This window comes from Squalius cephalus, assembly GCF_949319135.1.
Source record: "Squalius cephalus genome assembly, chromosome: 22".
NCBI lineage: Eukaryota > Metazoa > Chordata > Actinopteri > Cypriniformes > Leuciscidae > Squalius > Squalius cephalus.
This window is the reverse complement of record NC_137143.1, coordinates 28895013-28918907: the sequence shown is the minus strand read 5'-3', so window position 1 is coordinate 28918907 and position 23895 is coordinate 28895013.

Genomic DNA, 23895 nt, shown 5'->3' with positions numbered 1-23895 from the left:
GGTTCTGGCAGGTGCTTTTGGTGGTCGGATGCAGTTTTTGGCTGGCTACTACAGTGTGTGTGTGTGTGTGTCTGATTGGGATGTGTTGCCACTCTTGGAGTGTTGCTGTGGTTGCCTTATCTCCAAGTTCAGCATGCAAAAAGCCTTTAGGGTCCAAAAAGCTCTGCAGAATGAGAAAATCAATGACCGACGCTTCAGCTGTATATGCTTTACATAGTGCTGCTGTATTTGCATCCTTGCATAGCCACAGGAATCACATTATTAAATGCATACATGTGCATATATATTAAATTGCACTTAAAAACTTGTAACTTTTATTCTTAAGCACACTCTCACACAACGTGTATTTCACTATGGCAAATTTAGGTGTATCCCCAGGGCTGGACGGAAATAGATCCCAAGCTAAATCAGGACAAGCACCAAGACTCAAGGAAAAAAGGTGTTACGCACAACCAGGCTTCCGTGTAAAAACTGAAACTGAATTAAAAGACAGTATTTTAATGGAGACAAAGAAAAGATTGATTGAAAACAAGCAAAGGTAGCAAATAGATTTAAATGGGACAGGTTTTGTGTGTTTTTTTCGTGTTTTGATGCTGTCTCTCCATTTGTCCCATAAAATGGTGTAAGCTGTTCCCTCAGTATCACCTCATCACTAAATCAGATCACCAACATATTGCACCAAGACCTTCATCTCATATTGGAAGAGAGAGAATAAAAATATAATATATACGCTTTTTGTATACATTTCATTATTACTTTTTGTCAATTTACCATATCTGTATACAAGCATTTAACGGAAACCGTCTGCTTCTATTTTCCGTTTTATAGTGTCACATTAAAACCTCTTTGTTATTCAGATTGCTATAGAGACCTCAGTCTATCGTTGTTGCTTTTAAGTTGTTTGGTTTTCATTGGGGTTTTAATGCGGCAGCATATACAACTGAAGTTTATCTTCATTTGCTGCACAGGCGCAGATACAAAAGAATGACAGGTTTTCTTACTACTTCTCACGAAATGTCAGCAAATGTAGCTTAAGCTCGTATAAGACAACAAGTGGAACCGTACATGATAGTGCAGAGTCAAAAGACATCATAAAGTGGATTTTTCACAGCTAAACAGGATTCCCTCTACATTCAGGGTTTCCCTGCTGCTTCGAGATGGAAAGTATAATGTATCTGTGTGTGTGTGTGTGTGTTTGAGTGAAGGGAAGGGAAGGGGAGGGGAGTCGAACACACATGCTGCGAGAGACGATTGACAGTAGCTAAATTGGTTCAGACACATTACGGTTGGATCTATCCCTTCTATGCAGCGGGGACGGACACCTACGGAGGGCGCGATATATGTTGTCGTCTCAAAAGCAGCAGGTCTTCTGAATCCTGTCCTCTCGTGTGAATGCCTGTCTACACGAACAAAGGGGTCCAAAAGGTTGAGGGATAGTTGTACGCGTACTACGTGACACAAAATACAATCCAGCAGTAACAATAGCCTGCGCGTAGTAAAAAATAGTGATTTCTGTGTTAAAAATACTGAGAGTGACAGAGTGGAAGCTCGCAAGCGACAGGGTCTGGCAGTCTCACTGAGATGCCGGTGTCCAGAGATGGCAATTCCTCCACACCTCCGTGCTCAGATACTTAAGATGACACCTCTGACAGCCCTGCTGTCAGTATCAGACTCTGCCGAGAGATTATCGTTCGCCTCGAACAATGTCTCCAAGTCCCCTATTGTCCTTTCCTCAACTCTCTGGCTGCACTCGTTTGGTTTTCAAGGGAACTCAGTGACCCTGAGGACAGGTTTCAAGACGCTGCCTTAGTCCTACATGTAAACTTGAATGCAGAGTGCATTCGGTTGAATCGGTAAGGTTTGCGAGTAATCGCTCAATGCTTTTTGGAGTTATTTCGATGATTTTGAAGTCTAGCATTTGTAATTAGCTGCTTCTGGAGTGAAAGAAGATTATTAGAAATTATTTTAAAATGCAATTTTGGTTCCCATAGGCAATGAACCATTACGTCATTCCGTAGCCTGTTGATGTGGGCGTCGCCCTTTGAGAAGGGTGGCGAGACTTTTGCCGTCCCCCATCCAATCGCTGTTTACACCTCCTCTGCCCAGCTGCATATTCAGGGCGTGGCACATTCTCTCTGACAGACATCATTCCATCTGTTTTGTCATTCGGCTTTCGAGCCGAAGAAGTTAAAGGCATCGTTCCCGCAAAAAATTCTGTCATCATTTACTCACCCCTGTGTCGTTACATTTCTGTATGACTTTCCTTCTTCTGCCGAACACAAATATCTAAATAGCTTCGAAATATCATTTTTTGTGTGCTCCGCAGAAGTCAAAGCAGGTTTGGAACGACATGAAAATGAGTAAACGGTGTCAATTTTCATTTTTGGGTGAACCATAACTTTAAAAACAGAATTTGTAAATACCAAGTATATTGGAGACTTAAAATGATTGAGCCAGTTGGTTATCCTGCGCAAGCTAGTTTTTGGTGAACGATTACAATATACAAAAGTAGACCCGTCTGGGATGTCTTAAGCTCAGTTCAGCTGCGGGGTTTTTTTGTGTGGTTTTTTTTGGCAGACGAACATGACGTGATTGTGTTGTTCAGGGGGGGAACCCTGTCTAGTGCATAGCAGCTGCTATTCTCATATCGGAAAAAGGGGGAGAGTTGAGCATCCTACGTTTGAATGATGAGAGCTCTCCAGCATACAGAAGCGTGGTCATACTGAGGCCCATTCACTCCCTAACATTCCCTGGCTCTTACTCATTTTCTGGGAAAAGGGGCGCGTCGCCCAGCAGCCTCCTTTTGCTGCCTCCCTCCCCCGTTTTTATTTATCCATTCTCTCATTTTCCCGATAATGACTCTCTCCCGTCAATTAGGCTAACTCGTCGCCAACGTTCCTGAGGTGAATGAATACATGATGATGCCTCCCCTGCCGGCCCCCTGCTCCTGGGAGGTGCGAAGAAAAAAATCAGTGCGATCTTGCAGGGGAAGGCATTTGCCAGAGATAAAGCTAATTTAATCCGATGAAATGTGACATTTGGACGGCGGACGCTCCCATTCGGCCAGAGTGCAGGTGCTGCATCAAGATTAATGAATCGCCAACAGCCCATCCATTCGCACCGAGAGAGAGAAACAGAGGGCGCAGGGGGCAGGGCTGATGAGAAAGAATGAGATGGAGTGAGAAAGAAAGGGGGAAAAAAAGGAAAGAAACAGAGGAAGAATTGTTGAATGCAATGGAGGACAGTGGTTGGTGGGAGGTCAGGTACTCTGTGAAAGGAGGGTGTTGAGCTGCGTGCTGTGTTTTGTCACTGGGGACCCGCTGCGAGAGATTGAGAAGGCGGCTACCTTGATTAGAAGTGAGAGTTCTTGCTCCCCAACTCTCTTTTTTCTTCTGTCTGTTCCTCCTCTTCATATTGCGAGCCCACTGCTGTTTCTGAACCAAGTGGTATAATGAACCAACTGGTATAAGAGGCTGTGGCTTGTTTTCTTGTCTGTGCGTGCATATGCGCGAGTATGTTTACTTGCGTAGTTAACGGCGCCCACGGTTGGTGGGGAATTTCCTCGCGTGAAGTGCACGGCCCTGCCAAATGAAGCAGATTGGCATTTTCGACTCATGCCAGAGCATAATAAATACTTACTGCTTCTCACGATTACTTCTGCTCTGAATTTCATTAGGAAATGAGGCCTATTAACTCTAAACTAATAGCTTTTCATGTCGACATTGTAATTATGAAGCGTTTGCTTGCCTTCTGTTAGCTGAATTTCAAATAAAAGCAAAAAGCAATATTTGACTAATTGTAGAAAAACACATCAACAGGATTTATTTACATATAAATTGTATTTTATATACTTGTGCAATAAATTATTAATATAATATTAAGTGTTAAATATAGATATACATTTTATATGTGAATTTAAAATATATATTTTAATAAAAAAAATTAAATATATTTTTCTTACAAAAACATATTTAAATATAAAATATATAAGATAATATTATATAAAAGTAACTTGGCACATTACTATTGTATATGCATTTACAACAAGTGTGGATTTATTATGATTTCAAGGCCATTGAAGAGCTGATCCAATCAGAATATCCCAATCTAGGCGCCGTCTGTTTTATTGTTAAAAGTTCTGAAGCTTTTGGTTGCATTACAGACAGGTAGCAGGTGAGAGTGCCTTCAGATTCCCCTTCCGTTCTGATATCACCTTGACCTTCATGTCTCCTAACTTATAGAGTGTGACAGGATGTCCTCATTAGAAGAGAAAAAGAGGGCGTTCTGAATTCACCAGGGGACTTGATTACCATATAAAGTGACAGTGTACAAAAACAAAACGGTAATATGCAGTATTACTGAGTCTCAACTTGTGACCTTGATGAGAGATACTTTCCTGTGAACTGGCTACATATTAGTTTGATGCTGAATTATAGTTCCCAAGAGCCATCTGCATCCAGCGAGCCGGTAACAGTATCTTTTCCCTATGCAAATAGAGCATTTGTGTGGAAATGATAACCAGAGAAGCTACAAAACCTGCTGTTTGCAGGAAACTACACCTCTGCAATCATATTATTTCTCTGAGTTTCTCTCATATTTACAAGTCCTGAGATACTGCATTGTGTTGCGTCATGGTGACCGCTAGCATTGAATCCAGGCAAATTGGTGGCATAAATCCAAGCCGACACTAGATCGATATTACATGTAAGGGATAATATACAGTCAGCTGGTCTTAATCGTAAAATAAACACACTTATTATGGCTACTTAACAAAAAAATGGAGGTGAATTACTGCACACCTTTTAGGAACTCGGTTTCCTGGGTCCATTATACAAAAATAAAATTTGACCGTAGAATTCTGTGATTAGCCAATCAGAATCAAGAATTCCATAGAGCAGTGTAGTGATCAGTTATCTCTGAATCAGATTCACTCACGAATACAGACCTCCTTTTATACTCACTTCCCCCCTTCACATCCGGTTCGGCTTCACCAGTCGTGTAGTGAAACTCTGAATGTGTGGCATCTCTGTAAAAGCATTGTGACCTTTTCTTACCTGGTTACGCTGCTTGGTTTTGTACCTGGTTACTTGAAGATAATCCTCCAGGAGCAAAGTACAACATCACTTACCCTCGCAGCACTGTTTTTATTTAAGACCGATCAGATCCAGCATCTCAGACGGCCTCCGCAGGAGGCACAAATAGGCTTACGTCCACATTTTCCTCCCTTTGAGTTCATCGTTTCAAGAGGCCGCTCAGATTTCTCGTTCTGAATGTGCTCTCCGCGGAGAGCTTTACTATGTGGGCCAGGATCTTTCCATATGATTAGTGAGCCTGATAAATGGGACTGTATAATTATGTTGTGACTATTAAGAAGTAGCGGTTAAGCCGTTCTATAAGAAGTGTGTATATAATTACATGCCGTTTTATCAATAGGGTTGTGCACATCTCAAAAGAGCTCATGCTGAAGGCAGCTGCTCTGTAGTGCTGGGCAGTACAAAGACCAAATAGAGAGCCCTCTCTCTCGTGCTGTCTATCTCTCTTTCATTCCCCGCTCTGCTTAATCCTGAAAGATCAATTTGCCATATCCTGGTGCTGCTCAGCAAGGTAATGTTGTTGTTTTTTTTAGTTGTGCTAGTAACACAGCAGTTGTAGGTTCTGCCTAGGAATGGTTTACATCATCAACATAGTAAAAAAATAAAATAAATTTATATATCATGACAACTCAGAATATATTTAAACAGCATTTACTGATATGAATGGAATGTACATAGGCTTAGTCTTGGTGGACTAGATCTGCAATGCTACTGCTGCATGAGTGAAGGCTATTGCCGAAACATATAGAATGCGAGTTGTTTCAAGGAAAGTAAGGAGAACCCCCTAGCAGATTTAGACAGGTGGTGCTGGGGAGGGTGAAGGGCCAGGAAAATTCCTATGCATTGCACACTGTACTGATTTGAGCCGGTTCGGGATGGAAACAAATAGGTTACATAGATAGAACATACAGATCGGTTTGCCAAAGTAGTCGGCTTTAAGAGAACCAATCAGCTGCTCGGAAGAGTTTCGTTATATATATATATTTTTATATATACGCAGTTTTACATGCTTAGAAATGTTTTTGCAAAACAATAAAGTTTTGTAACTACATGTTATTGATAAATTTTATCAGTTATATTTTTCTTTTGATTTTTTTTACATTTTCTTTAAACTATTTTATCTGTTGTGATAAGTTGTTTAATGATTAAAAAAAATAAGTTATTTAATGCAATATAATTTATAATGTAATAAATGAGATTTATGATTTATATAAGGTTTATAATGTATATGATTTAATATTTTCTATATTGTACAAACATAAATATGATGAAACATTATTAAATATAGTATTAACTGTAATATTGTTGAATATATATTATCAGTATCAATATTATCAGTCTTGGCAGCACTGGCTATGGTTCTCCCACCTAGGCCAGAGCTAAGGGTGGGCAATAAAGCAAATACATACATACATACATACATACACGGTAATATAGCTAAACATTTTATATATACTGTATAATTCCCATTCATAGATGTGGATGAGGTCAATGAACCAAGAATTAGAATTGAAAAGATTCTCTGTTGTTCCTTTTAGGTAGACATTAAACTGCAGGTTGCTACAGCAGAACTATAGCACTGGTATAAATAAGCTGCCTCAGTAAAATGTGTGTGTGCTAAATAAGTATGAAGAACAGCAACAAAGCCCTGAATGTTCACTTTAGAGAGGATCTAAATTTCTCTTGTCTTCCTCTAGAGGGAGCTGTTGAGTGCAGTTACGCTAAAGGAGCATAAAATGCAGGTTTGTGTTTTTAAGGTCATATCTGAAAGAGGACATTGCACCCCATGGCTTCTTATTTGCTGCCACTTCATCGACTTAACTTAGACGGACAGGTAGCGCTCGTTTACAATGCTAGTTTTGACCACCGGTGGCCTTCACAAAGAGCAGTTTGGTTGGGCTCTCTTCCTCTGAAAAAAGGGGAAAGGAAAAAAAGGGAAGGAAGGGTAGAAAAAACGTCGCTGTAAGTGTCTTGAATGGAGGCTTTGTTACAGGGGCCAGGACCCAGCGTGAGAGGGCTGAGGGCAGTGATGGATAGTAATACCTGGCCCCCCCGGTGCCTCAAATGCCTCAGCGAGATACCACCTCCACAAACACTGCCTCTGTCCGGCTCCTGTCCCTCTTTCCCTGCCCAGCTTTTTGTGTTTGAACAACCAAAGCTTTTTTCCTACCTCCCCCCCCCCCCCCCCCCCCTCCCCCCTCCCCCCTCCCCAATCCCGGTCTTCCCTTTTTCACATAGACCAAGAGGGAGGGGTTGGCCAGCTGTCCGTACTCACCTGTGGACGGTGAGATGGAGGTTTTGGGAGGTGGCTAGGAGGAAACAGGAGAGAATAAAGTATTGCGTTTTCTTAGAAAACCCTGAATTTTGAGAGGATTTGGTGTAGTTTTTTGGAGGCTAGCGGAGGAGAGGATGTGCGTCCCAACAAATTAACCAGGAGAACACACATCGCAGCTAGAGGAAAGGTCTGTTTTTTTCCTCTTCAATAAACACTACTTCTACCAGATCTGACTTTTAAAAATGAATTTAATTGGTCTAACCAATAACCAACCTATTCTGCTTGATTTAGTCATAGTAAATCATATTTTTTACTTTTAATTTACCTTTTTTTAAAGTTTATCTGACTTTTTTTTTTCTTTTTTTTTTAGAGTTTTACGTTTCTTTCAAATGTAATTAATAATAATTTATTCAGATGGCTCTTGGGAAGCCACTGAATTGTATACTTTATGCTCTATATAGTCTTATTTTGTTTGAGGTTTTTTATGCGTTAAATAATAATTTATTCTATAGAAGCCACTGAATTGTAGATTTTTGTCAATAATATACTCTAATTTTGTCAAGGTTCAAGTCGTTGCCGTTGACGGTGAGATGTTAGTGCTATTCCAGGAGACAGGATCCCTGTGCTGAAAGCATAAGCAGCCTGTGGATTCCCAAATGCTTTTATCTGTGTCTATTTTGTAGAGAAGTGAATTCAAGAGCTTGTCGACTGAATTTCCAGAGTTGTCTTAACCTTAATACACACTCAGAGGAAGGGAACTTACTGCCTCAGTGCATTTGCAAACAGTGTGGCTTTTCATCATAACTTTTTTTTTTCTTTTTTTTTTGGGGGGGGGGGGGTATGACTCACTTCTCCTCTTCCCTTCCCCTTATCTTCCTTTCCATCGCTCTTTCTTTTTTCAGACAGGCTTGAGACAGGTCTGTGCCACTGATCAATGGCCCTCTCCCTCACTTTTTAACCAGACACTTTCTCCTTTCTCAGGGTGCTTTTCTGGCCGCCGTCCATTTCATTCTTCACCAGCCAAATAGATCTGCGGAAGGAGAGAGATTGACTTCTTTTTGTTTGCTCGTTCGTTCCCCCTCATTGCGTTTTGAAAGGACTGACGCACACGAGACAAAACCAATCAATTGCCCTCTCTGTGGATCTTTTTCGAAACGACCGATAACCTGATCGAAACATGATGTTGCTCAAGGCGGAATTTGATCAGTGGCTAGAAAGAGGGTAATAAAATTTATCACGGCCGACCCATAACTGTATATCACATCGTTCCCGCGTGCCCTTTAGCCCACGTTCCCGGCGAGACAGAGAGCTCTGGGATCAGATGGATGGCTTTAAATTATAGAGAAAGACAACAGTAATAGGCTTGTGGTCAAACTTTGTTTCTCTGTTGACCGTTAGGATTAGCTGTCGGATTTTGTCCCTCGCATCCACGGCTGGAAAACCGTGGCTTATCTTTCTGTCTTCCTGGGAAATAAATAAATAAGACTACTGTCTGTTGCCACAGAGATCTTGATAATGGCACAAATCAGCTTAGGATCCCCTTTCTGCACAAACCTATCTCCCCTAGGATGTTGAAGGCAGGGAAGGACTTAACTGTTTTTTTTACTCTGTTCTTTTCATTCTGTCTTTCTGTGGAGATCACAAAGTCAGAAGGAACTCCCATGCTGAATAGGAAGTGAGGATTAAGCCATTCCTCCGACAAATAACCAATCTATTCTCTATCTATCCATCTGTCTGCCTATCTGTCTGTCTGTCCGTCCATCCATCCATCCATCCATCTGTACTGTTCAAAAGTTTGAGGTTGATAAGATTTTTGTTCACCAAGGCTGCATTTATTTGAACAAAAATATGGTAAGGTCAAGGACAAGGTCATTATGCTTTAAAAGCAAACAAGGCAGTAATGAAATGCTGATGCTTGTTGCTAGCGCTGAGTTGAGTCATCCCAGATTGGTTAATAATTTATTATAAGATTTATATTTTTTGCCTCATAAGTAGTCTTTGCGACTTCTCTTAAAAAGGAGGTGAAAACACAGCCAAGTTGAACAGAGAATATCCAAAGTTTTCTAAGGCTAGTAAAGCAGTGCTAGCTTAGCTTCTTTGCTCTCTGTCAGGAAATATAAAACTCTACCTGAGGACTTGACATTCAGGGAGTCATTTACTCCAAGGAGCAGATATCAGACGCTTCACTCTTCATGTTTTGCAGCCTGTGCTTATGGTCTCCCTGTCAGCGCTCCGGCTTGTGGTCCTATCTGATGCCGCCACATCTAGCTAAACCCACATTGGAGTTCCTCTCTGCGGTCGACAGACCGATGCTGAGGGATTGTGGGACCGCTGGTCCGTTCAGCCGGCTTGTCAGTGCCACACAGAGAGTGATTGAGAGTCTCTCCGCAGGGCTTCTGAGATGGGGAAGATGTAGGTCGGAAAGGAAGGAAGGAAGGATGAGAGGATGGCTGAAGTGTCTAGGCGGTTTCACTTGGTCACTGCTGTGTTTTATGGCTTTCTATTCCTATGTGATTTTCTTCTGTCATGTCACATAGGGTTCAAAGCCATTGGGTACAGAGTGGAAGCTCAACTGAAGGTTGTGGACGGAGAAGATTTTCATCCAGGTTTTATAAAGTGTTTTAGTTTACCACTGTCCTAACCTAGAAAGTTTCCAGCTTTAAGTAATTGAAATTCAAATTAAATGATTTATTTCTTTATTTAATAGCATGCTTCAACTTTATTTATTTAATAGCATAATTCACCTTTATTTTTAACAATCCCCAATCGATAAAATCAATTTTTTATCATTGAATTTCATGCACAGATTACAGAAATGCATCAAATGCCATTTTATGTTGATGCCAAAAATGGCATCTCAAATTTGAAGTTGCTAGATGAAAAAACTAAATCAGGGTTGTGAACCTTTTGTTATTTTTAAATTCCATTTCAGTTCCTGAATTAGAATTGAGTTTGCAAAAAGTAATGAGAATTGGAATTCAAGGAAATTCATATAACCCCAATAAGTGTCACTCTTAAAAAGAAAAGTTTATTCAATTTTTTTACAAAATTTTGCTTTTATTGGCCTTACAGACAGATTTATGAACCAGAAACTTTATCCCAGATTTCCATTTACTTTTAAATTCCGGTTTTGGCCTCCAAAATTCTAATTTAACCTCCTGTAGTGTTTGGATAATTCAATTCTTATACCAGCTCGTTGTTTGATATACATTTAGATGGATCTGGATTTTGGACCAAAGAGATTTTTTTAATGTGAACATGGTTCCCAGAAAAAAATAAACCAAGCAACTTTCAAATTGTCTTACGTATAGCTTTTTGCGATCACAACCGGTGTCATGCATAATTCTGTAAAGAAAATAAAAGGAAACGTCATCAATGCCTCGATCTCTTCATAAGTATACAAAAAAAACATTTTTGTTAATAATCAGAAGATGTAAATGTGTGCGTTTTCTAAATGAGACGAGTTAATGTACATTGGTAATTTGATTGCAGCCATTAAAACGTCGTGCATCGTAGCACCATCACAGCATCACAGCACCTTTCCTTGTTCTAGAGTGTTTTTGTGGATCATTGTGCGTTATGTTTCACTTCTCTGTCAGCACAAACTAGCACCTCAACTATCGTGAATCCATTTTGGTAATGAACTTAGCATTGAGTCCCGGAGTGCAGTCACGCTTGTGATGGGCTAATTAGATATGTAGCTGGCGATGAATAGAAACATTTTTTTCTACTCGTTGACAAGTATGACATTACAGCATTCAGGATGTGGCAAGGCCTGCACAATACTGCCAATAATCCATGATTCTTTCCCTTTCTCTCTCGTTCTCGCTGTCACACACACACATTGTGCCCTTGGGCACTGTGTCTGTAGGCTTGTAAGCCCCCTGTTGCACTGTGGCTGGTTTTTGTCCCTGTGGCTGGCAGTTTTACCCGAGCGTCAAAAGCACAGCGCCAAACTGCCATGACCGTCTGCTGAGTCAGGCTGTTTTTAACGAAGCCTGCAGTATTTATCACCGGCTTCCCGCTCTTAATTAGACTCATTGGGAGCAGCGCTGGAGAGTGAAATGTTAATGTTTTATTTCCTCCCAGGCGCAATATCACCTCTGCTTGTTATTGTGATCAGGGCAGGGGTGGCGATGCTACCTGGGGGAATAAGTGAAAGAAGTGATTTGGACAAATAAAAACCCAGCAGTGTTAGAACTGGGAGGGTTTTGTGTGTGTGCAGACAGGCAGACAACCACAGCGCGCTGTACCATGAAGACCTGCCTAATTTGTCAATGTGTGAGTCCTCATCTCTCAGATAAAAGCATGGCGTAACTGTCCCTGGGTTTTTCCATGCGCATTTGTGCTAAGTTCGTTCGTTGTTGTGGCTTCGTCCGACTTTGTTGTAGTTACAGAACTGCACCTGACACAAAATAACGACAATGATAACACTCCTCGACAGCGAACTCGGCAACCAGCGTTTTCCACTCAATTCGCAAACCGCTACGAGTGCCACTCGAGGGCCGTGCGCATAGACGCTCTCCCAGAAGCCCTGCCGAACTGACCTCGATTTGAAAATAATCACAGACGTGCCACATTTACTTGGACTTTAGCCTTGAACTGAACTCCATGAGGAACGCTCAGCGTTGGCTTAAAATATATGTGAGCTTCTTAAATCGTTTCTTCCCCTCTTTTTGGATAAACATTTTATTTAATAAGGTGACTGCTATCTAGAATACGAGGTCATAGTGGATACAAAAAAAGTCTGTGTAAAGACCCATTCGCACCAAGAACAATAACTGTGACGATATTAGCGTCTACTCCAGTGAACAATAACGCTCTGTTTATTCTAAGCTTGCGCTGCAGTTTTGTCGTCTTCCGCTTTAAATGCTCGAGCTCTTTAAAGCAGGGTGGATTCTGATTGGCTGTCAATGTTTTTATTGTTCATCAGCCAAAAAAAGTGATTCCATCGATATCGTTTCTCTGCCAATATCGTTATAGATTTGTTTTGGACTCTGATATTCTTTTATACTTAGAAAAATGCACAATTGTGACAAATATGACAAACAAAATGTAAATCTTATCAAACACAAGCGGAATGAACTTGTAAATCGCATGATCCAACAATTCAATTTTTTTTTTTACAAAAGATATTGTGACAGTGCGAGAAATTACGTAAAAATGGTTTATGATTGATTTAAAAATTTAAAAAAATTATTTATGTAGAAATTCATTCTGTTCGTCTTTGATGAATGAGGCAAAAAAAATAATAATTTGTGTGTGTTTGTCAAAAAAACAAACAAAGTCGTCACCAGCACGTTTGATATAGCATCATTACAGAGTGTCTGACTAATTCATGAGTTGTTTGACTAAACCAGGGACCCTTAGGAGTGCAAATGGAGGCCTGTGCTTGTCTAGGACGCGGGTGCTTGTGGTTTAGTGGCTTTAAGGTGCTTACACGTGTAGTTCTCATCACTGGAGTGCCCTCAACCATTAGTGGCAAGTACCCTAATGGGACCGTGGGGACCATCCACAGTTCTGCAATGTCAAATCCATTCAGCGCAGTCCACCCCAGCCGTATTGCTTTTCTGTCCATGTCCCATTGCACATCTTGACACATGGTGTCTAATTTCCCAGCACCTTCCAAATGCATACGCACAAGGCTGTTTAGCGTACGTGGCGGGATTTAGACTCTTATTGACGGGGTCTATAAATGAACACACCTCCGGTGTCCACATATTCACATGCATGTGTGCCGTGCTTGACCTTCCCGCTTCCACGAGGCTTAAGACTCAAGATTTCAGACGTCTCAATTCCCAGAGCGAAAGCTGCACTCGAGTTAATTGCAGTCTGCACAGGATATGATAGCTGCGATTTCGCCCTGTCCTCTCACAGGAAGCTCATCAGCGCGTGAGCCGCTCGGCTCAGCCAGCCGAGGCCGAAATGCATTCAGCATGTAATCTCCTCTCTGCAGAACACAAGCAAACCTACAGCCTGAAACAATGCAGTGCAGATAACGCGCCAGTCACGCTGAGATGCTGCTTTAGCGCGTTTTGCCTGTATTATGGCCCTTCAGAATTACGTTATTGAACTTCATAATTGAGAGACTGCTGCATTTTCAGCGCACGATGCTCAACGTTTAACGAGCTTTGTTGAAAGAGAATAAAGTGGCAAATTAACTAAACTCTTTTGCTGATGGTATTTCAGCGCAACTCTTATTCACTAACCAATTCGCAATTCAGTTTAAACAAGCTCTTTCCAAGCTAGGCCATTCATGGAGTATTTAAATTAAGCGATTATAATTCTTTTCAGTGTAAACACTCCTTTTTATATAAATTTACATTTATTATAGATCAGATCAATTTTCACAGATAAATCAGACCTTTTTGCCTGGGGCAAAAAGCAAAAAAAAAAAAAAACAATTGGCATTTGGCGGATGCTTTTATCCAAAGCGAATCATGTTGCTTTAAAGATATACAATTTATCAGTTCATGCATTCACTAGGAATCGAACCTATGACCTTGGCATTGTTAGCGTCATGCTCTACTGTTTGAGCTACAGGAGTGTCTAATTCTGCTTGGTTTCAACGTATCTTAAAAAGGCTGTCAAAACATCTATATTTATTAATAAAAAGATATGTCTAATCCGTCATTTTTCCAGATGCACGTTGTAGTGTAGACTACTTTCATCGTCATGGTCATCAAAAGCACCGTCTTTCGGATAAGGCGTTAAACCAAGGTCTTGACTCTATGTAGTCATGAAAAAAAATCCCAGGATGTCCTTCGGAAAGAGTAGAGGTGTAAACTCGGCATCCTGGCCAGACTTGCCCACTGGCCTCTGTCCATCATCATGACCTCTTAATCATCTCCAAACAATGATTGGCTTCATCACTCTGTCTCCTCTCCACCATTAATCTGGTTCTGGCACAATATGGCTGCCGTCGCATCATCCATGTGGATGCTGTACATTGGTGGATCTTTTAGGAGATTCCCCTCTTCCATGTAAAGCACTTTGAGTGCCAAGAAAAGCGCTATATAAATATAAAAAAATATTATTATAATTTGACGAAATTGCATTTAGCACTGATTTTTGTGTGTTTGTTGTTATCTGATTTGCATAATTTCTTGGTTCTGATTGGATGCAAATTATTCACCCCCAAATACAAAATATTCCTATATCTAGATAAAAATCCTAACACTTAAAGGGTTAGCTCACCCAAAAATGAAATAGCTCTCAGATTTCATCAAAAAGATGAACAAAAATGATAGAATTTTCATTTATGGGTGAACTAACCCATTAAATATTTTTTCTGAAAAGGGATTCTGAATTTTTTCTTTGTCATTTTTACTTCGAAAGCACTGTATCAATGATTCATGATTTTATCTGGTATCTACAGTACATGTCTTTTTCTCTCTTTCTATCTCTGCAGGTTTCATAAATTTGTGGAGATCCAGAGATAGGTAGACTATGCCTCAGTTCACCTTTGCCTGCTTCTGTGGCCTTCACGGCCTGTGTGGAAGGAAAAAGAAGAAAAAGGAGCAAGACGGACAACCACGGCAGGAATACGAGACCGAGGTTTGAGACGATGTCTGGACTGGGAAGATTCTCAAGGTTTCAGTAGCTTACAAAGAGAACCAGATGCAAGACGTGACCTCGGTTTCGGCCAAGATCTCAGGGCTGAGAAACAGAGGCGATATCAGTACCCTGTTCATGATTTTAATGTACTTACCTGTAAGACGATCTGCTTATTTTCACAGTTTAGACACAGATAGATCAGTCTGAGGTACAGAGATGCAGGGAAGTACTGTTGCACTTTTAAAAAAAACTAATTTTTAAACATTTTAAAATGTATATTTACATTTAGCTGTTCCAAAAATTATTTGGGCACTTTTAAAAATGTCCGAATGTCATTGCATTAGACAACAAAACGTCAAAACTACTGGCATTTAATTTTTCCCCACAAAAATTTCACAAAAATAAGTTTAATTTTGAATCATTTTCATTTTTATAAAAGATTAATAGATGGTTCATGTGATTTCATACATCCACTAAAAATCAAAAATATCTCAGATGTTTGTACTGAGAAAATAATTTGCTTGCGTATGCAGTTGGCTTTGATATTTTTATTGAATATAATAATATTATATCTTGTTATCTAATGCATTAAAAGTGGCTACAAATAAGTTTTGGGTCCGCTAAATGATTTTTTTTTTATGACCCAAATGAATGCATATTCTGTGCTAGGATATATTACTTTTCAAGCATACTCCTAAACACATGCTGAACATCGAATCTTGATTACCATTTAACACGTTTAAATATTCAATTATTCAATGCAAATACGTCTGGTGGCAGTCGTGCACTGTCAGTCTGTTGATGCCAAAAAAGAAAAAAACTTTAGACATATTATAACACATGTATGTTTGGTGAATGTAAATTTTTGTGTTCATTAGAGCGGCTTTAGAAGCTTTAGCTATGTTTCCATCCTTATGCACAAAATTGGAATATATCGCATAAAACATTGCGAATAAAGCACTGTTTCCATCCAGTGAGCTGAACAGAACAAAATCGCCACTTCCTGTTAAACTGGTTCTAAATATCTCTGAGAAGAATGGAAGTTGCTGCAACAGGATAAGTCACTGTATATAATAATTTCCTATATAATAAATTGCTTGCGCCTCAAGAGCGCGCAGACGAAACGCAATAAAGTTATGTTTAAGTTGTGCACCGAGATCGGTCCACTGGTTAGTCCAGTTATGCCGTCTCATCACAGTCACATGTCATTTTTGATGCGCAATTTCCGTCATTTATGCGCATTTTGGTGTTTCCGTACACCGTTTTTTTTTTTAATTTATGCAATATCCCAAAATGCGCATAAAAATAGGTGGCTGGAAACATAGCTAATGACTGACTATATTTATAGTTTATGGTGAGAAATCGATTGGTTCAACAAATAGCACCTAAGTATGGTGCCCTTATCTTGACCAGTTTGCCTATTAACTGCCTCCATGGTAATTAAGGACCTGCGGAGAGATCCAAGCAGTCCATTCGCAAATGCCGTCACGGTAAAGGATGTCTACCATCTGTCATTTCTCAATAACATTTCAAATCTGGCCCCAGGCAAGTTTCACCTGACTTCCCCTCAATTATTGCGCGGAAACTGGAGGAGACGCACCATGAATTTGAATGAAACGTCTGGGTGTCGTTTGTGTGTCCTAGGGAGAAGTGAGCCTGGAAAGTGTTCACAACACTACATCAAAGCATGTAATCAGCCAGAGAGAGGCTTATTCACGCTGTGAATTGGACCTTACCAATCATACCGCACCAGAACCGGCTGGCACAGCCGCGATAGTTGTGGCCGTGAAACGTTTTCCAATAAGAAAAAACGATTTGGCCGTCTCAGGTTGTTTCAGGTTGTTCACTTGGACCGTCTCCCCCTGAAGGCACAGGCTTCGCTGTAGAGTGATAAATAGGAAGTTTATTTCCAAATACATTTCCTGCTCTCTTTTTCCTCTCAAAGATGAATGCAGCCGAATCGAAATGCACGGGAGTAATTTAGTATGATTTACTTGGCCGTGCAACTCAAAAGTCAGCATGTAACATCTACGGGGGCCATTTTCTCTGGCCGTCATCCTCTGCCCTTCATAGGTCCATAATTGTCACTATTTTTAGCACATTTATGCGCGTGTTCCCCCAAGCCTGTGTGAATTACCATTAGATCCGCATTAATATATTCAATGAAAGTGGAATTAAAAAAAAAAAAACTCTCCATGGCAACTGGGCTGACCAAAACTTTGGCCTTTGGGTGTGAGGTTTGAATGGGTTTGAAAATAGAAGCAATTGTGTGGGTAAATGGCAGCCCTCATTAGCGGAGGTGATTATGCAGTTCATGCACGCGCGGATGGGGCGACGCAATTAATCTTTCTCAACAGGAAGCAGTCCAGGATGACGGATGCCCTAAATCTGATGTCACCGAAACAAAAGGCGGAAAAAAGTCAGAGACTGAAACTTGGGCTAATCGCCTTAAAGCAAAGGCTTATGAAAACAATTTTAGCTTAGCTTTGTTTTTTATTACGGTTAGGGATCTTTAATCAGCTTTCTCCTGTATTCATAATTTAAGAACTCTGAGGCTGTATTTATGTCAGAAATGGCTTTAATTCTGATTGCGTTTTACTTTCTTTCAGATATTTGTTTTGACCCCCGGAGTCATGCTTAAAAAGCTAGCGAGTCGAATTTCACATCCATTAAACGAACATCTCGAACAGGCACAGGCCGAATCGATTTCGCAGAGGTGAGCGTCTGTTTATCACAGCTGTGGATTGCTCTGTCTGTGGGTGGACCTGGTTCAAATGACCTTAAATTATTATCTGCGATCACGCTAATTGGCTGCATGTCTTTCACCGCCTCTCTCAAAACGCACGTCGTGAGAAAACTTCACTCTTGTAGATTTTGTCCGGTTTTATTAGCTCCTGTCAGCAGGCATAAATTAATTATGACCTCTGTTTTTATAGATAGAAGCTGAAAAGAAAAGGGATGTGCCCAGGGCTGATGTTTGGTGATTAAGAGAGATGTGAGAAAATTTGTTTATTCTCTAAAACACAAATCTTCCAAACTTCTGTTTTGCATGCAATAAAAGTGGGGTGATGATTTTACTTGCAAAGATCCAAAAAGGGGAAAAAGTAATTTGCGCTCAAATTTCATTTTTTTTTACAATTTCTTTATGTTTTTAAAGGTTGCATCCAAAGGCGCCATTTTTGAAGTGCAATTGAAATTTGTTATCAAAGAAAAACAACTTAAATTTTAGCCTGTTCCTCACACAAACTTCCATCATATGGCTTCAGAAATACGGGAGGAAAAAAAGTTTAAAAATTTTTTTATGGATGACTTTTATTGTGTTAAAGTATCTAAAACTCCTGTAAACATTATAAATTTCATTGAGAAGCAACAATGTGTATAATACAAGTGTATTTTTTCTTGCTGCACTTGTACATTTTTCACTTGTTTTCAAACAAGGTTGAAAACAAGTTTAAAAAATCGAATCAGTCGGTGCAGTAAAACAAAATATACTTTTATTCAAGATACATTCTCTGAAAACAAGTCTAAATATCTTATGCACTGAAAAACAAGTCAAAAAGACCTGTCAGAATTTTTTTTTTTAGAGTAAAAATCCCTGTCCAACTTTGGGAAAACGGAAGCTCAAACATCTGTTTCTGTTTCACAGAATAGAGTTTTCATTTCAGACCATCCATTTCTTTCTTTATCGAAGATGTGATCCCCATCCGGCCGAAACGAAGCGTCTCATGCTTCATTTCTTAACTACACCATGACAAGTTTCACATTCCTCCATATCAGACATACAGAGAGAGAGAGAGAGACAAAATGAGAGTCAAAGAGAGAGGGTCATACACATCGCTTCTTCCCGCTGATGGCAGCGGTGACAGTCGGGATGTCTCCTCAGCGTGATGAAAATTAAAGTGGGTTTCCTCCTCTTAAGTTCCCCTAATTAGCCAATCGTCCGAACGGACAGGCGAGGCGATGGCAGTCTCTGGTCGAGAAGGGTGAGCGGGGAAAGTGAGATTGTGTAATTGCAAAGGTAATGGATTTTGTCAGGAGCACCTGTCAGGGCCCTGGTGAAAACAGACGCTGGAGCCAGAAAAGGGAATTGGAGTCAGGATGCCAGCGAGTAGAGCCTCTATCCAAGCCAACCTCACCTGATTGCCAATTTGTGCGAGTCTTCATACATCAAGCGGCTGGACACGTGCGTTAAGGGGCCCGGTGGGTGGCGATTCCACGGGCGAACCATTAAAGAACGTGTCAAAGTAAGAGGGCAGACCGGAGAGATTGAAAGATAAAACCCACAGACATTTAATTCCCAATTTAATGTGTGAAAGATGAAAACGGAGCGCGCCACCATACTAGACTGGGGCCCGGCTGTATAAAGTTGACAAAACTAGACTTGGCAGACTCGTTGGCGAGAATAGGGCCAAATGAAGGACAAAATCCAAAGCAAGAAGGTAGATAAACACCAAATGAACAGCCTAGGCGACCGCCGTCTCCCTCGTGTGAATATGGCCAGGTAATAGGAAATGGAAATGTTCCTTAGAGGAAGTGCGGTTGGCATGTGCTTTTTCAGATCGCAGTGGCCCTTGGAATGCTATCAGACCTTCCCGGGTAGCTTCAAATAGAGGTCAAGTATACAATTCATTTGGTGCAGCAGATCACATATCCTCTTGAAAACACTTCAAACTTTGAAATAAACGCACACCGAGTGGCTAAGATTGGTTGAGGGAATGAAGAATCTGGTCTCATGGTCACGGTCCGCAATGCAGCTCATTTGTGCAAAATGCTGTTTGGAAACAGGCCGTTTTAAATAGTTTGGAATATATTGTGGGTAGTGATTTGATGCAAACACACTGATGCTGTATTCAGCCATCAGAAATGATGGATGTGATTCGAGAGCAGCTTTAACAGAGACTGTATCACCGTTATAATGAGACAAGCGGTGCTTAATGAAAATTCACCATGGTAACCATAGTTTCCACCAAAATACCATATGTGCTATTGCAATCATTACTGCAATAAACTGTGCAAACTACTGTTATTAAAACCGACATGAAATCAAAATTGATGCTCTTCACTTCAACACATACTCCTGGTATTATTTTGAAGGCATCATCTACATGCATTTTTATTCAAATTAAGAAAAATTGCTCTTAATATTTTATTGGAATGCAATACCTTTCTTTCTCAATTGATGTCACCAGTCTTGTTTTTATCATTCAGCCCTCTTCTCCAAACGCACAATTCTTTTCATGATCCAATCAAATCCTATTGTATATAATCAAGCCCCATTTTTATTTCTAATTGAATATCCTGTTTCACATATTATGCATCATATTAAGTAAAATGCTCTGCGAATGGAGAATCTTTATTATGATTCTAAACTGTGGCGACTGGTATTTTGGGTGGAAACCATTGTTAATTATTAATTATTGTGTTTCATATAAAGCTATGAAATTAGAATACACTGTAGTACACTACTGTTCAAAAGTTTTGCATGCATTAAATTGATCAAAAGTGACAGTAAAGATTGTAGTGTAGAGTAGTAGTGTAAAGATTGGTATAATAATGTCACTGGGCAGAGGCTATTTCCTTTGTTGCATTCAGCATCTACAACCAAAAGTTCTGGAAAAGTTTTTGCCATGCAGCTAAAAAAAGCATTCTGGGTTTCACGCTGATAGTTAATCTTAATCAGCTTTCCACGAGTTAATCAATTACACCTCCCTCCGAAATTGTGAGTATCGTTCCCCCTCCCCGGCCGTCAGACGGGAGGATGGAGCTCAGATGAACACTGATTGCGGTGAAAGAGAATAGCCCTTTCACTTCATCGCCGGAATGTGAGACGGCTGCCGAGTTTCCCCAGACCCGTTTAATTCGAGGTTGCGGGAGACAAACAATCGTTCATTTGTCTTCATTAATGTGCCTTTCTCTCAACGGCTCGAAGCGGGGACAATGGAAAATATCTGTATTATAATCCGTCTTCTCATTCATTCCCACAATGCCTCTTGCTCTTTGCGCAATGAGGTATATGCCCTATTGATCTGTTTGTTGTCGTTTTCATTAGCGCATCGCATTTGCTCTTTACAGAGCGTGTGTGCAACCAACGCGCATAATGATTCCATTTATATCGTTTCGACGAAGAGCCATTTTCTCCTTCGGCTAGGAACGGAGGGACTTTTGTCTCCTCCGCTGGCTTGTGCATACAGACGGAGCCGCGAGCCTGATGTTTTTCTTTGTGCAGATTGACTCGCACACCCTTTCAGCAGCTTTTGTGTGTTTCATCTCATTTGGGAGATTTGATGAAGCAGCTTAGCGTTCTTCCTTGCTCTTTCGCGTGTGCTCTCTCTCTTTCGCTGTCTTTTGCATTATCTTCCTCTGCCCGAATCAGCAGCCATGGCAGGCGCTATGCCGCTGTAAGCTCCTCATTTTGTTCCAGGCACAAAGTTACATTATTCATTTGAGTGAACCGCGCTGGCGTGCTGTCAGGAGGGGTGTGAAGGGAACTTTTCAGCGCTCTAAATAATACAGATATAACAGAACGGGTATGACAGAACGTTTGGCGCTGTTCGCATCAGGTGTGGTCCACGTTTATGCGAGATGCCTTTCTGCCCTCCGTCACCGTGTTCTCTTCATCAGGCAGCTTCCTTCTCTTCAGCAGGGCTAATGTCACTTTTGTGTATAGAGTGTTTGTGCATGTGCTTTTGTCTGTTCCAGAACCTAGTGAGATGCCTCACTGTCTAGTGTCTACTGCTTAGAGGGCTCTACCAATTGAGAGACATTTACCCAGCTATTTAAAGGGTTATTTCACCCAAAAATATCCCATAATTTACTCACCCTCAAGCCATCCTAGGTGTATAATATAATATAATGGGAGTGAATGGTACCAATTTTTTGAAGCCCAAAAAAGCCAGTCAGTCCATCATAAAGGTAATCCATGCGGCTCCAGGGAGTTAATAAAGGCCTTCTGAAGCGAAGCGATGCATTTTTAGAAGAAAAATATCCATGTTTTTAACTTTATAAGCTATAAGCCATACGCGAGTCTACTTCTGGCAGAACCTGACCTCTGACCCGACGCATGACGTTTTGGCGAACGTGGAAGCACAGAGCATAGAACAAAACAAAATACTGGTCACAAATTAGACGTCTAAAAAGAGAATTTTTACAGAGAAATGTCAGAGGATTTTGATATAAGAGAAGAGGAGCTTGAGTTTGTTGCCCAGCCCTATTTGTTTGAACCACGAGAGGAGTCTACTCTACGCCTGCATCCTACGTCATACGTCGGGTCAGAGGTCACTCCGCCAGAACTAGACTCGCGTATGGCTGTTACTGGAAGCCAGTGATTATAGTTTATAAAGTTAAAAATATGGATATTTTTCTTATAAAAATGCATCACTTTGCTTCAGAAGGCCTTTATTAACCCCTGGAGCCGTATGGATTACTTCTGTGATGGATGGATGTGCTTTTTTGTGTCAAAATCTAAGGTAACATTCACTCCCAAAGCTTGGAAGAGCCAGGATATTTTTAAATATAACTCAGATTGTGTTTGGCTGAAAGAAGAAACTCATATACAGCTAGGATGGCTTGAGGGTGAGTAAATTATGGGATCATTTTCATTTTTGGGTGAGCTAACCTTTTAAGTAGAAACGGATATTTGATGACCACCAGGAAAAATAAGCTTAAGACAGCATCCCAACAATCATGGGACCTCGTAGGTGACTGATTTAGAACACCCTTACAACTTGAAACAGACTTTAAATGGATTCAAGTAAAGTCTGAATTTCTAATGGTGCTAATAGCCTGCTGTATGTGCATTAAAAAAAAACTATGGTGGGTGAATCTATATACACTTATTTTTTATTTTACCGATTATGTTGCATTGCATTCTGGAATTGGCCTTCTCCAATCCCTTCTCTGAAATTGGCAAAGGATGCACGTGGTGCTGCTTTACAATTTGGCCAAAAACGAGGCATCTTAGAAGGCAGCATAATTAATTTGCCTACCTTTTGGAACAGCCTTCACGCCTTTGATCCCTTAAAATGCTTCCTGCGTAGGCAGCACACTAGGTTCTGGAACAGAGCGCGTCTTTGCACGAGGGAACACAACCAGTTAGCCACAGATGTGTGGCGAGAAGCTTGTTTATTTGCCGTAATCAGGTTTACGAGACTCTCTTTCTCTGCCACGTCTCAGGGAAGGATGAATTCGGTATGCATACTGTGCATCACGCCTCAAGGTTAATTACACTTCAGAGGAGTGAAAAAGAGAGCAAAATATCGCACAATCCCCCCATTAAGGGAAGGAGAATACCATTGCAGAGTCGAAGCATTGGCCCACATCTACTCAGTGTGACGTATATGTTGGAGGCCACGGTTAAGACGGGACCCCTACCCCCGTCTGAATGCGTGTGTGTGTGTGTGTGTGTGTTTGTGTGTGCTTAGGATGCTGGGCACGTCTTCGTCCGGCGGATCCTTCCGGCCCGGGGAGCCTCATTAGAACAACTTGTGCAGCAGCCTTAAAGCCGGGATAAGCTTAGCAGGCAGGCACTGCCGATAAAAGAGTTATGTATCACGTTCTTACACAAGCATGACAAAAAGCCCCCTTATCCAGGTGCCACGCAAGCCTAAACTCCTACGGCGCACTGCCGAGGACAACAGTGACGAATCTGTGCAAATTGTTCTCGGTCGATCCTCCAGCATTGAGAGGAAACAATAGTACGTCTGTCACAAAATGGAACGGATTTAGCCAGGGCTTTTTGTGATTGTAATACGCTTTTAACTAGATTTGTTTCAATGCAATATGTTTTAAGTCGAAATGGAAAACAATGACAGCTGGGTTATAAGGCATAAATTAGGTCTGTGGAAATAATTCGCTCAAACTGTGCTTAATTCTATTCCGAGCCTATTGCACGCACATAATTAACGACGTAAAACGTTTTCTGAGGCATTACATTGTTTTAGTTTTTTCACCAGACACTGAAATCAGTCAAAC